The 13,247-nt window shown below is 40.1% G+C and overlaps 1 protein-coding gene across 9 annotated transcripts in view; it reads left to right on the forward strand.

The window, feature by feature from the left end:
• UTRN (utrophin) overlaps nt 1–13,247 on the forward strand; it is a 581,880-nt gene that overhangs the window by 91,049 nt on the left and 477,584 nt on the right. The window lies entirely within an intron of this gene.

Genomic DNA, 13,247 nt, shown 5'->3' on the forward strand with positions numbered 1-13,247 from the left:
TGCAATTTTGCAGAAGGTTGAAAAGGCAATAGATATAACAGATGCATGTTCTTTTTATTGAAATGGACAAGTAAGAGGTCTACATTGAATACACACTGTGTTTAGACTTAATGAACACTTTAAATAAACTTATTCAAAAATTTTTTAATTGACAACCTGTATTGGGAGCTGCATATATTATAGAGATCAAAATTGACATTTCTTGCCCTCTTGGGCTTACACAAAACAATATGTAATCAAATTAAGATAAGTACTGGGTGCACAAGGAAGGAAGACAGGTTGTCTTTAGAGACTGGAGAGGTCGTCCAGAAGTCTGCTCTGAAGAGAAGATGTTGAAAATTAAACCTGCAGTGTTCATCTGAATTAAGCAGGTTGAGAACAGGGTGAAGGAGGCAGGCACAGCAGCATGAACCAATATCCTGAGGCAGGAAAGGGCTGGGTTTGTCAGAGTAACACAAAGGTCGGTGTGCTGGAGCAGACTGAGGAGGCTGAGTGTCTCAAGACAAGGCTTGGCATAGGAGTGGTCAGATGATTCAGGGCCTTATAAACCATGTTAATTTAGTTATTCCAAAGTTCAGAGAGTCGATTAGAAGGAATAAGAAGAGAATTTAGGAGACAGTGTCAGAAGCTTATTGGCTTTAGGTTGGAGGCAAGAGATAACAGTAGCTTGGACTGGGGGTTGACAGTGGAACTGAAGAGATGTGGATGGACTCAAGCTGTATTTAGGAATTAGAACCAACAAAAGTTGATAGAGGGGTTAGATTGTGGTATTAGAAGAAAGGATTCATTTCAGCATCCTGGCATGAACAAGTGAATGGATGAAAGTGCTTTCCCATAGTTGGGAAAGACTAGAGGCAGAATAGATTTGAGAGAGGAACAACAGTTCAGTTTTCTGATATGTTAAGGTTGAAATGAGTCTATGAGCTATCTCAGTGGAGATGTTAAGTAGGTGGTTAGATACATAGTATTTGTTTATCTCTTGCTGCATAGTAAATTATTATGAAACTTAGCAGGAAATCTATATTAGTTATCTATTGCTCTGTAACAAGTCACCCCAACATTTGGTGCTTTAAAACAACAAATATTTATTATCTCATGCAGTTTCCTTGGCCAGGAATTGGGGAGTGGCTTAGCTAGGTGATTCCAGTCCAAGGTCTGTCATGAGATTGCACTCAAGATGTTGGCCAGGGTTGCCATCATCTGAAGCTTGACCCAGGCTAGAGGATCTGATTCCAAGATGGCTTATGTACATGACTTTTGGCAGAAGGTCTCAGTTGCCTGCTGGCTCTTGGTGGAAGGCCACAGTTTCTCGCCACATGAACCTCTCTCTAGGGCTGCTTGAGTGTCTTCATGACATGGCAGTGAGCTTCTCCTAGAGTGAGAGATATGAAAGAATGCAAGGGGGAAGCTGTAATACCTTTAGTCTCAGAAGTTCCACATCATCACTTCTGCCATATTCTATTCCATAGAATTCCGTAGAAGTGAGTCACCAATTTCAGCCCATACTCAGTGGGTGGGGAATTAAGCCCCTCACTTAAATGGACAGCCACCAAACTGATTTGTGAATGTATTTTACCACCGCACATGATTTTGTAATTCAGAAGAAAGGTTTGGGCTGGAAATAAGACATCAGGAGTTTTGCGCATAGATGCTGTGGAGTGAGTAGATGAGTGACCACTTAGTAAAAGAGAGAAGAGGTCCAAGACTGATCCTTTAGGAAATCTGACTTATAGAGGATCTGCTGTGTAGGAGTGGAGGAGAAAGAAGAAATGGAATCTGGGAAGATGAGAAGAATTTTTCAGGCAGGGAGTGTTCTACTCAGTGGAAGCCTACTGGAATGTGTATTTGATTTTCATTTTTAAGAATTTATTCTCTAAATGAATGAAGAACGAATAAATAAATGTCATGTATATGTTCAAAATTTTAATTCTAAGTATGGTTATTATTGAAATGCTTATAAAATTAAGAGCAGAAATCAGCATTAGGAATGCATAATACCAGGCTGGGAGGTATTGTTAAAATTATTTAATGTCCAGACAATAAAATACCTATGAAGCTTTAAAATGACATTATTAAAGAATGTGCACTTAATAAAAACAGATTTATAATGTATTTTAAATAAATATAAAATACTATATAAGGAAGAAGCAGACAAAAATGTCTAGGAGGATATATATAAACCTGTTAATACTGGTTATCTCTGGGCAGAGGGAAAATGGGTGATTTAAATTTCTTTCATTTGGTTTGTCTAAATCTTCCCTAATAAATGGGAATTGCTTTTGTAATAAAATGTTTGAAAATATCCCCTCCCAAAATAAAGAAAAATAATGAAAATAATTATACTCGAAACTCAACTGAGCAGCCCAGCATGGTGGCTCACGCTTGCAACCCCAGTACCTTGAGAGTCTGAGGTGGGATGGTTGCTTGAGGTCAGGAGTTTGAGATCAGCCTGGGCAATATAGCAAGACTCCATCTCTAAAATAATTTTTTAAAAAATTATCTGGGCTTGGTGGCTTATGTCTGTAGTCTGAGCTACTCAGGAGGCTGAGGTGGGAGGATTGCTTGCGCCCAAGTCAAAGCTACAGTGAGCTATGATTGGGCCATTGCACTCTAGCCTGGAACCTCAAAAAAGAAAAAAAAAAAACTTGATTGAGAAAAATTAAAGTAGAAAATTTGGCTCTGAACTTCCTGGCAGCCAAGACAAAGTGATACAAAGAAGATCTCTGATCTTTGTCAAGACAGCCTTCATTATGCCTGGTCCCCAAAGTGAGCAGAAGTGAGGCAGGCACCTTGCCCTCTAAAGCAATTTCTTTCTTTCTTTTTTTTTTTTTCTGTGGAAGGATTTCTTTTTTAAACTTTTAAGTTGAGGGGTACATGTGCAGGTTTGTTACATAGGTCAATATATATCACAGGATGGGGGTTTCTTTACAGATTATTTCATCATCCGGGTATTAAGCCTAGTATCCATTAGTTATTTTTCCTGATTGTTTCCCTCCTCCCAACCTCCACACTCCAATAGACACCAGTGTATATTGTTCCCTGCTATATGTCCATGTGTTTTCATCATTTAGCTGCCACTTAAAAGTGAGAAATGTGGTATTTGGCTTTCTGTTCCTGTGTTAGTTTGCTAAGTATAATGGCCTCCAGCTCTATCCATGTCCCTATCCATGTCCCTGCAAACAACATGATCTCATTCCTTTTTATGGCTGCATAGTATTCCATAGTGTATATGTGCCACATTTTCTTTATCCAGTCTATCACTAATGGGCATTTAGGTTGATTCCAAGTCTTTGTAACTGTGAATAGTGCTGCAGTGTCTTTGTAACAGAACAATTTATATTCCTTTGGGTATATAGCTTGATATGGCTTGTCTGTGTCTCCACCCAAATCTCGTCTTGAATTCCCAGATGTTATAGGAGGGACCCAGTGGGAGTAATTGAATCATGGGGGCAAGTCTTTCCTGTGTGGTTCTTGTGATAGTGAGTAAGTCTCATGAGATCTGATGGTTTTATAAAGAGGCATTTCCCTGCACAAGCTCTCTCTTTGCCTACTGCCATTCATGTAAGATGTGATTTGCTCCTCCTTGCCTTCCACCATGATTACGAGGCTTCCCCAGCCACATGGAACTGTAAGTCCATTAAACCTCTTTCTTTTGTAAATTGCCCAGTCTTGGGGTATATCTTTATCAGCAGTGTGAAAACAGACTAATACATACCCAGTAATGGGATTGCTGAGTCAAATAGTATTTCTGTCTTTAGGTCTTTGAGGAATTGCTATGTTGTCTTCCACAATACTTGAACTAATTTACACTCCCACCAACAGTGTGTAAGCATTCCTTTTTTTCTTCAACTTTGTTAGCATCTGTTATTTTTTGCCTTTTTAATACTAGCCATTCTGACTGGTGTGAAATGGTATATCATTGTGTTTTTGGTTGGCATTTCTCTAATAATCAGTGATGTTGAGCTTTTTAAAATATGCTTGTTGGCCACATGTATGTCTTCTTTTATTTAAAGCAATTTCACATAAACTACAGAGACATTCTTAAATCTTGGGAAAAACAGAGGGCATACTTTTAAATGTAGGTTCTGTGAAGGCAGTTGTGTGGGCACAGGGTGGATTCCTATATGTGGCTTAGGTAAGCTTTGTGATGATGTGGTGTGACAAAGTGGTAAAGTTTTTAGTATCTTGAGAATACAGCAGTTGGTATTCCCTTAGACCAGATTCCTTCACATCTCTGGATGACTGGGCCCCATCTGATTCCTTAAGCCTGGCTGGAGTCAAGGAGTCTGTATTCTAAGACAGTTGTCCAGGGGATTCTGATGTTTTGCTTTATTGGGGAATTTGTGCAGTCTGCTATTCTTTTTGACCATGATGACAGTTGGGTTTTATTGAGAATTAACCATGTGGCTCTTGCCGCATGCTGATTATTATCTTTAATTCTCATAACAATTGTTTAAGGGTTGTAATTTTACCCCCTTTGTATATAGGAGAAAAATAAATTGTTCAAGACATAAAGCAGTCAAAAAGCAGTTCAATAAAGTAGTTGGGAGCTGGGTTTTACCTTATAAGGCTGTTGGGATTAAATGAGATAATGTGTACAAAGTAGTTAGCCCTGTGTCTGGCACATAGAAAGCATTTAATAAATGTCAGTTTTATTATGAGAAAACATGATTTATGGATGGATGCTCTGATAGCATCCTTAGTGCATGCATCTCACTATTCCAGTCATCTGTCCTTCAGTGTTACATCTTAGATCGGAGTTATAGGACATGTGACTGGGGACTGTTGCATTTCAGGCTTATTTTATCTTATTTTCTTTCATGACACAGGGTCTCACTCTGTCACCCAGGCTGAAGTGCAGTGATATGATCATGACTCACTGCAGCCTCGAACTCTTGGGTTTGAGCGATCCTCCCACCCCACCCTCCCAAGTAGCTGGGACCACAAGCATATGCCACAATGCCCAGCTAATTTTTGTACTTTTTGTAGAGACAGGGTTTCACTATTTTGCCCAGGCTGGTCTCGAACTTCTGGGCTCAAGCGATCCATTTGCCTCGGCCTCCCAAAATGTTGGGATTGCAGACATGAATCATTGCGCCCAGCCCATTTCAGCCTTATTAACATTCCTTTTACAGATCTGGAACATCCAACTCCAACTTGTAGACCAGAAATATTCCTGAATTTCTTTCCTCAGACTCATCTCAGTGGTGCCAGATTGAGTGAGGATTGAGTTTAGCTGCAAGTAAGAGAAACCCTTTTACTAAAGATTAATTAAGAAAGAACTCATTTTTCTCAAGTAAGCTTCAGTCTGTAGGTAGGCAACCCAGGGCTAGTTACCTGCTCAGGGAAACTGGAAGCTTCTGTCTTCCTGGAGGAAGCGGAAAGGCCCAGGGCAAGATGTTCATGCCAGCCAAGTCTGTTAATTTTTATCAGGGAACTAATAGTTCTCCTGGGTCTTCCACCCAATATACTTCTCCCCTCCTCTGGGCAGAATTGGGCCAAATGGTTATCTCTAGTTGCAAGGTGAGGCAAATATTTTAACTGGCCGCCTTGCTACAGGGGAAAAAAATGGGATTAATCTCGTAAGTGAGAAGGAGAGAAAGGACGCTTGAGTAGGCAACTAGGATTGTCTACCATAGTGAGTTTCAGCAAATAGTTCTCTCTTAAATACCACGTCTAGAGGCATGGTCATAGTGAAAACAATCTGATTCTAGAATTCAGGTTACCTGTAATTATATTCTGAAAGAATGATAGGTTGAAAATATGAGTTTTAAAAGACAAAATTGGAACCAAGTACAGTTTCTCCATTTGTCTTATTGGGGAATATATGAAAAGTTGAGATAAATTCATCTCTTTTCTTGAAAAAAAATCACACGTTAAATGGACATGAAAAATGTTTATTGCATATGTTTTTTTCTCTATGTTTTATTTCAGTAAAATATAGATAACATAAAATTTATTATTTTAGCCATTTTAAGTGTATGTACATCTTGTTATGTAACCATCACTACCATCCTTCTCCCAAATTCTTTTCTTATTGAACAACTGAAAATGTATACCCATTAAACCAGGGGTCCCCAAGCCCTGAGCCACAGATCGCTACCAGTCTGTGGCCTGTTAGGAGCCAAGCCACATAGCAGGAGGTGAGTGGTGGGTGATCGAGCATTACCTCCTGAGCTCTGCCTCCTATCAGATCAACAGCGGCATTAGATTCTCATAGGAACACGAACCCTATTGTGAACTGGGCATGTGAGGGATGTAGATTGTACATTCCTTATTAGAATCTAACTAATGCCCGATGATCTGTGGTAAAACAGTTTCATCCCGAAACCACTCCCCCACTGCCTCCCACACTGTCCGCTCGTGGAAAAATTGTCTTTCACAAAACTGGTCTCTTTTTGGTGCCAAAAAGGTTAGGGACTACTGCATTGAACAACAACTCCTCACTCCCCTCTCCTCCTAGCCCTTGGCAGCCACCATTTTACTTTCGCTATTCTAGGTACCTCATGTGAGTGGACTCATACTGTAGTTTTCTTTATGTGACTGGCTGTGTCACTTAGCATACTGTCCTCCATGTTCATCTATGTTGTAGCATGTGTCAGAATTTCCTTTCCTTCAAGGCTGGTTATTATTCCATTTTATGTAAATACCACATTTTGCTAATTAATTGATCTCTTGGTGGACACTGGGTTGCTTCCATCTTTTAGCTTTTGTGAATCGCGTTCCTATTAACATGATGTACAAATATCTCTGAGATTCTGCTTTCAGTGCTTTTGGTTATATCATTGCATATGCTTTCTCCTCAGATCCTGTTTCTCCTTGACAGAACCCTAGATAATGGTGGTTAGCTTATTCTTGTCTTGAGGGAAATGCTAAAGTTTTGAGGAAAGATCATTCATCCAAATTTTTGTTTGATTCATTCTTGCTAACCTCCAAGAAAAATTTGTGATCATTGGTTATATTCTATACAATCCATAGGCTCAGGGAAGGGAAGTAATTCTAGTGTTCCTAAAAGATGCCATTGTGGTGCTGCAATGCAGAAAAATGCTAGGTTTTGGGGTGTCATTAGGAAAGAAACAAGAAAGAAAACAGAGAACATTATCCTTCTTTTACAAAGCCATGTTGACTGTGCACATGGATTACGATCTGAGATTCTGGTCTCCTACTTAACTGATTTACCAGTGGAAGGTATTCCGGTGAAGGCAACCCAAGTCCAGAAGCGAATGCATTTGTTCCTTTTGTAAAACTGACTCAAGTGATCAGCACTCTTCACTCTAAAAAGATGAAAGTGGAAAGAAGACATACTTACCAGCTCTAAGCTTAATTATTTCAGAAAAGCAAACATAAACTTATTCTTCCAGCCTTCAACTGTTATCTGGACTTTCTCATGCTTAAAAGACCAGCACATGTTCAAGACAAATGAGAGGAAGAGCTATTTTACACTGAAGATATAATTAGCAAGTTTGCAGTACCCAGTGATAGTATAGACTAAATTTACAAATTTTTTCTTTTAAAGGCAAATAAATGTCAGACTCACAGTAGACTGTTAAATAAAGATAGTGCTGATTTGGGGCAAAATGCATTTTTTTTTTTTTGAGACAGTCTTGCTCTTTCAGCTCAGGCTTGAGTGCAGAGGTGTGATCTCGGCTCAGTGCAACCTCTGCCTCCTATGTTCAAGTGATTCTCCTGCCTCAGCCTCCTAAGTAGCTGGGATTACAAGCGCACACCATGACGCCCGGCTAATTTTTGTATTTTCAGTAGAAACAAGGTTTAACCATGTTGACCAGGCTGGTCTCGAACTTTTGACTTCAGGTGATCTGTCTGCCTCAGCCTCCCAAAGTGCTAGGATTACAGGCATGAGCCACTGCGCCCAGCCCAGAACCCTAATTTTTAACAGTTACAGGAAGTTAACATGATCATCAGGAAGGGGAGTGGCCTGTAAATGAAGTTTCTTGCACTTTTGCTCGGTAATGGATTTTATCTGACCCCCTTGTCCAACCCTACCTGAATAAGCTTTTTAATTAAAAAATGCATTAGTAAGGCTGGGAGCAGTGGCTCATGCTTGTAATCCCAGCACTTTGTGTGGTGTAGGCGGGCGGATTGCTCGAGCCCCGGAGTTTGAGACCAGCCAGGGCAAGATAACAAAACCTCGTGTCTACAGAAAAATACAAAAATTAGCCAGGCATGTTGGCGTATGCCCTCCAGGTACCTGGGAGGCAAAGGTAGGAAAATCACTTGAGCCTGGGAAGTGAAGGCTGCAGTGAGCCATGATCATACTACTGCACTCAAGCCTAAGTGACAGAGTGAGACTTTGTCTCAAACAAAAAGTATTAGTAGTTTATGTGAACTTTTTCATAGTTATGAAAATTAAAAATAAGAATATGCATTTTTCAATATGAGACTAACCTTTCAATTCTTGTATTTATTAACTTTCAATTTATACCCTTTGAGGCAAAGAGTTCTGTGCTTTATGGGCCAATTTTTAAACTGTGAAGTCCATGGGAACAAATTTTTAGCCCTGAGTTTTGAAGGGGAATGCAGTGTTCCTTTCTGACTTGTTTTTCCTGCTTATTATAAATATTTTTCTTGGACAAAGGATTGTATTTTAGCGGACATGCAATTTTACAAATTTAATTATTAAAATGACTCTTCTTCCTTTTTTTATGAATTCACATTTTGTTTTTAACTTGTCATGGTGGATATTAAAACCAAATAAAGACAAAATTTTGTCCAAATAAAGACAAAAAAACTCAATATAAAAAAACCCAAAAACCACTTCTGAAATACTCCATTTTTTCTTGTTTAAAAGAATGCTATTTATAGTAGCAGTTGGCATTTCATCAAAGTACATAAGCAAAGGACAGATACTCCTCATTTTTTCCCAAGTTTCTATTCTTTTTCTGAAAGTGAATAAAATATTAGACTTTGGAGAAAGTCTAGGTAGTTTGGTGTGATCTGTTGGTAGCATTTTGCTTTGCCTTAATCTTCTATTTTTTTCTTCCCATTTTATTTATTTATTTTTTCGAGATGGAGTCTCACTCACTTTGTCACCCAGGCTAGAGTGCAGTGGCGCGATCTCGGCTCACTGCAACCTCCGCCTCTTGGGTTCAAGCGATTCTCATGTCTCAGCCTCCTGCATAGTGGAAATTACAGGTACATGCCACCACGCCTGGCTAATTTTTGTATTTTTAGTAGAGATGGTGTTTCACCATATTGTCCAGGTCTTGAACTCCTGACCTTAAGTGATCACCCTGCCTTGGCCTCCCAAAGTGCTGAGATTACAGGCGTGAGCCACCGCGCCCGGGCTTCTTACCATGTTAATAACTAATTATTTTGTCTTAAAATACTTGAATTTATTGCAAAAAGGGTATTTTAAATGATTCAGTTCCCTCTTCCATGGTGTTTCTGTAGTGAATAGACTGGAAGCTGGGAAGAAAGTGACCTCCATAAACACAGTTATTTACATTAATTCTCTCTCTGAAGAGAGAATTAGTTCCAAGTGGAAAACCCACTGGACAGGCAGGTGCAAATAAAGCAGTGTAACCTGGCAAGTTTCAGTTTTAGAAATATGTGGGCTTTATCCAGTTTAGGAGATTAGCTCATGGTACATTTCTCTCTCCCATCCTTTGGGATTTGGGAGCTCTTTTTGTTTTTGGTTGAGTGTTGGCATCTGCAGTATCTTCCTTCCTCCTAGATCCTTCCTGTCTGCATGTAACTACAGATATGCAGAAGTGTCCCTTATTCTCACCATCCTCCACCAAAGCAGACAGACTCGCAGACAGACAGATCTTGTGTCAGCCCAGTTTATTTTTTAGCTGACAAATTCTCTTCCTTTCCTACTCGTCTTCATTAAAGTGGAGAAAAATACACCTTTTACAAGATGAGTGCATTAAAGAAAAAATGTTATAGAAGGTATTACGTATTTATTACAAACTTAGAAAATATGGCTAACAAATAATAGAATATAAGAGTCAGAATCTTCTAATTTACAGATAGAGTGTTAACATTTTGGCTCTTGGCTTTCTGTCATACGTACACATATGTATAAATGAAGCACTGTGTATATTCTTTAATGACCTGCTTTATTACCCCTTAATACATGGTGAAAATCCTTCCATGTCTTTACATATTCATTATATGTACCTTAATATCATTTTTTTAACCTTTTGTTTTTTCTTTTTAGAAACAGGGTCTTGCTCTCTTGCCCCACTGGAGTACAGTGGCACAACCATAGCTCACTCCAGCCTCAAACTCCTGGGTTCAAGCAATTGTCCCACCCTAGCCTCCAGAGTAGCTGAGACTACAGGTGTGGACCATCATGCCTGGCTAATATCATTTATTTATTTATTTATTTATTTATTTATTTATTTATTTATGACAGGATGTCACTTGCCCAAGCTGGAGTGCAGTGGTGCGATCACGGTTCACTGTAGCCTCCACCTCCCCAGATTCAGATGATCTTCCCACGTCAGCCACTTGAGTAGCTGGGACCATAGCGTGCGCTACCATGCCTGGCTACGTTTTGTATTATTTTGTAGAGATGAGGTTTTGCCATGTTGCCCAGGCTGGTGGCTCAAGCAATCCACCCACCTGGGCCTCCCAAAGTGCTAGGATTACATGCATGAGCCACCTTGCCCTGCCTGCTAGTATCCTTTTTAATGGTTGTCTTTATGCATGAAAATATACTTTTAAACAGTTCTCATGGATGGACACTGGGAAAGCTAGCCCGCTGTGAGAGTTTGAGCTCCTTAGTGTGAAGACGCTCTCTTGTCAGTTCTAACGTTGCATTTTCCTGGTATGAATCCTGAATATCTGACAGAGGTCTCAGTTAACTTAGAAAGTTTATTTTGCCAAGGTTGAGGGCGTGCACTTGTGACACAGCCTCAGGAGGTCCTGACAACGTGTTCCCAAGGTGGTCAGAGCACAGTGTGGTTTTATACATTTTGGGGAGACATGAGATATCAGTCAGCATATGTAAGATGAACATTGGCTTGGTCCGGAAAGGCGGGACAACTCAAAGTGAGGAGGGGGCTTCCAGGTCATAGGTTAATAAGAGACAAATGGTTGCATGCTTTTGAATATCTGATTAGCCTCTCCGAAGGAGGCAATCAGATATGCATTTATCTCAGTGAGCAGAGGGGTGACTGAATAGAATGGGAGGCAAGTTTGCCCTAAGCATTTCCCAGCTTGACTTTTCTCTTTAGCTTAGTGATTTTTGGGGCCCCAAGATTTATTTTCCTTTCACACTGGGCTTCCTTGATAAGTTCACCTGAGTATCCTGCTAATCTCTCACATTTTTTGGTGCAAAGAGGAATTTCTTTCCTTAATCAATTTCTTTCTGTGCTTAAAAGTTTTTTTCACACTTTTTATTTTTTAATGGAGAGACACCATCTTTTAAGTTACCAAAGTTTTAGAAGTTTTTGCACTTCCGTTTCCCCTTCATTACTCTTTTTTTTCTCCTGAGATGAGATCTGGCTCTGTCGCCCAGGCTGGAGTGCAGTGGCATGATCTCGGCTCGCTGCAACCTCTGTCTCCCAAGTTCAAGCGATTCTCCTGCCTCAGCCTCCTGAGTAGCTGGGATTGCAGGTGCTCGCCACTACGCTCAGGTAATTTTTGTATTTTTGGTAGAGACAGGGTTTTGCCATGTTGGCCAGGCTGGTCTTGAACTCCTGACCTCAGATGATCCACCCATCTCGGCCTCCCCAAGTGCTGGGACTACAGGCGTAAGCCACTGTGCCTGTTCTGTCCTTCATTACTCTTATAATAATTCAGTAGTCCAGTCCCAGCATGAGGGTGGGGGACTTGGAGTAATATTGGTCAAAGAATATAGTTTGACACGAGCAATAACTTCAAGAGATCTATGGTACAAGGTGATGATTATAGTTAATAACAATTTAGTGTATATTTGAAAATAGCATAGAGAGCAGATTTTAAGTGTTCTTATCACAAATAAATGGTAAATATGTGAGGCAAAAGCACTAATAAATAAAATTTTGCCTCTTAAGAGCCATAGAGTCTAATTGAGAATAGAATGGGAGGCAGGTTGTATAATAATGATCATGCCCACCCACCTCACCAAGTCCCAGCAGCAACCTTCTCTCTTCAGTTCAATACCCATTGTGTCCATCTCCCCCTTTCTTGTCTCATTACTCCTCTACTCTTTCAGGCTCTCTGATGTCTAGCACGGGCAATTCTAATAAGCCTCAAACTGGCTTACTTTCTTCCGGCCTCCCTCCCCACAAGTCCATTTTTCATGTTAATCTCACTAAAGCACCCTTCTGATCATGTCACGCTCTTGCTCAGGAAAAGCCAGTGGCCCACACTGCCTGCTCATTTAACCCCTTGCTGTGGCCTTCAAAGTCCTCTTCAATTTAAATGCAGCCTGTTTGAAAATTCAGTGGCATCACAGCTCTGATCAAAAACCATCTAGCCAAAGGAACCTCTTCACAGTTGTGTCTGCATCATGTTGTTAGGACTTTGCTGTAGCTGTTCTCTCTTCTACAAATGGCTTTCTAACAATTTTTACATGCCTCAAACATAGTAATTCAAGGCCTAGCTCAAATGCAACCTGTTTGTCAAATCTTTCCCTGATCCATTTCTCATCCCCATCAAGACATATTTTTCTATGAATTTATGAATGTATCTGTACCTGATATATTAGTTATAATTTTCTGTTGTCTTAGTCCCTTCCCCAACCACCCCAGGCCGCCGGACCACAGCTTCCTTGAAAGCAACATCTGGATCTCTTTTGGGACTGACACATATTAGATGCTCTGTAAATGTTATTATTTCTTTGTACAATGTTTTTCACAAAATGGTTGTACAACTAATTTTTATTAAATGACTAGAAAATATAAAACCTAAGACAACGAACATAACAAAGAGTTTGAAATAGTCCCAGTTCTTTTTTTTTTTTTTTTTTTTTTGACACAAGGTCTTACTCAGTCACCTAGGCTGGAATGCAGTGGTGCATTCACGATTCCCTGCAGCCTCAAACTCCTGGGCTCGAGCAATCCTTCCACCTCAGCCTCCTGAATAAGTGGTACTACAGGCATGTACCAACACACCTGGATACTTTTTTGATTTTTTGTAGAGACGGAGTCTCCCTGTGTTACCCAGGCTGATCTTGAACTCCTGAGCTCAAGGGATCCTCCCTGGATGGCCTCCCAAAGGGCTGAGATTACAGGCGTGAGTCACTTGCCTGGCCCCCAGTTCTTATTATGTCCGTTGATTTGACTAGAAGTATT

The sequence above is a fragment of the Macaca fascicularis genome, chromosome 4 (genome assembly GCF_037993035.2).
Source record: "Macaca fascicularis isolate 582-1 chromosome 4, T2T-MFA8v1.1".
In the NCBI taxonomy this organism is placed as follows: domain Eukaryota; kingdom Metazoa; phylum Chordata; class Mammalia; order Primates; family Cercopithecidae; genus Macaca; species Macaca fascicularis.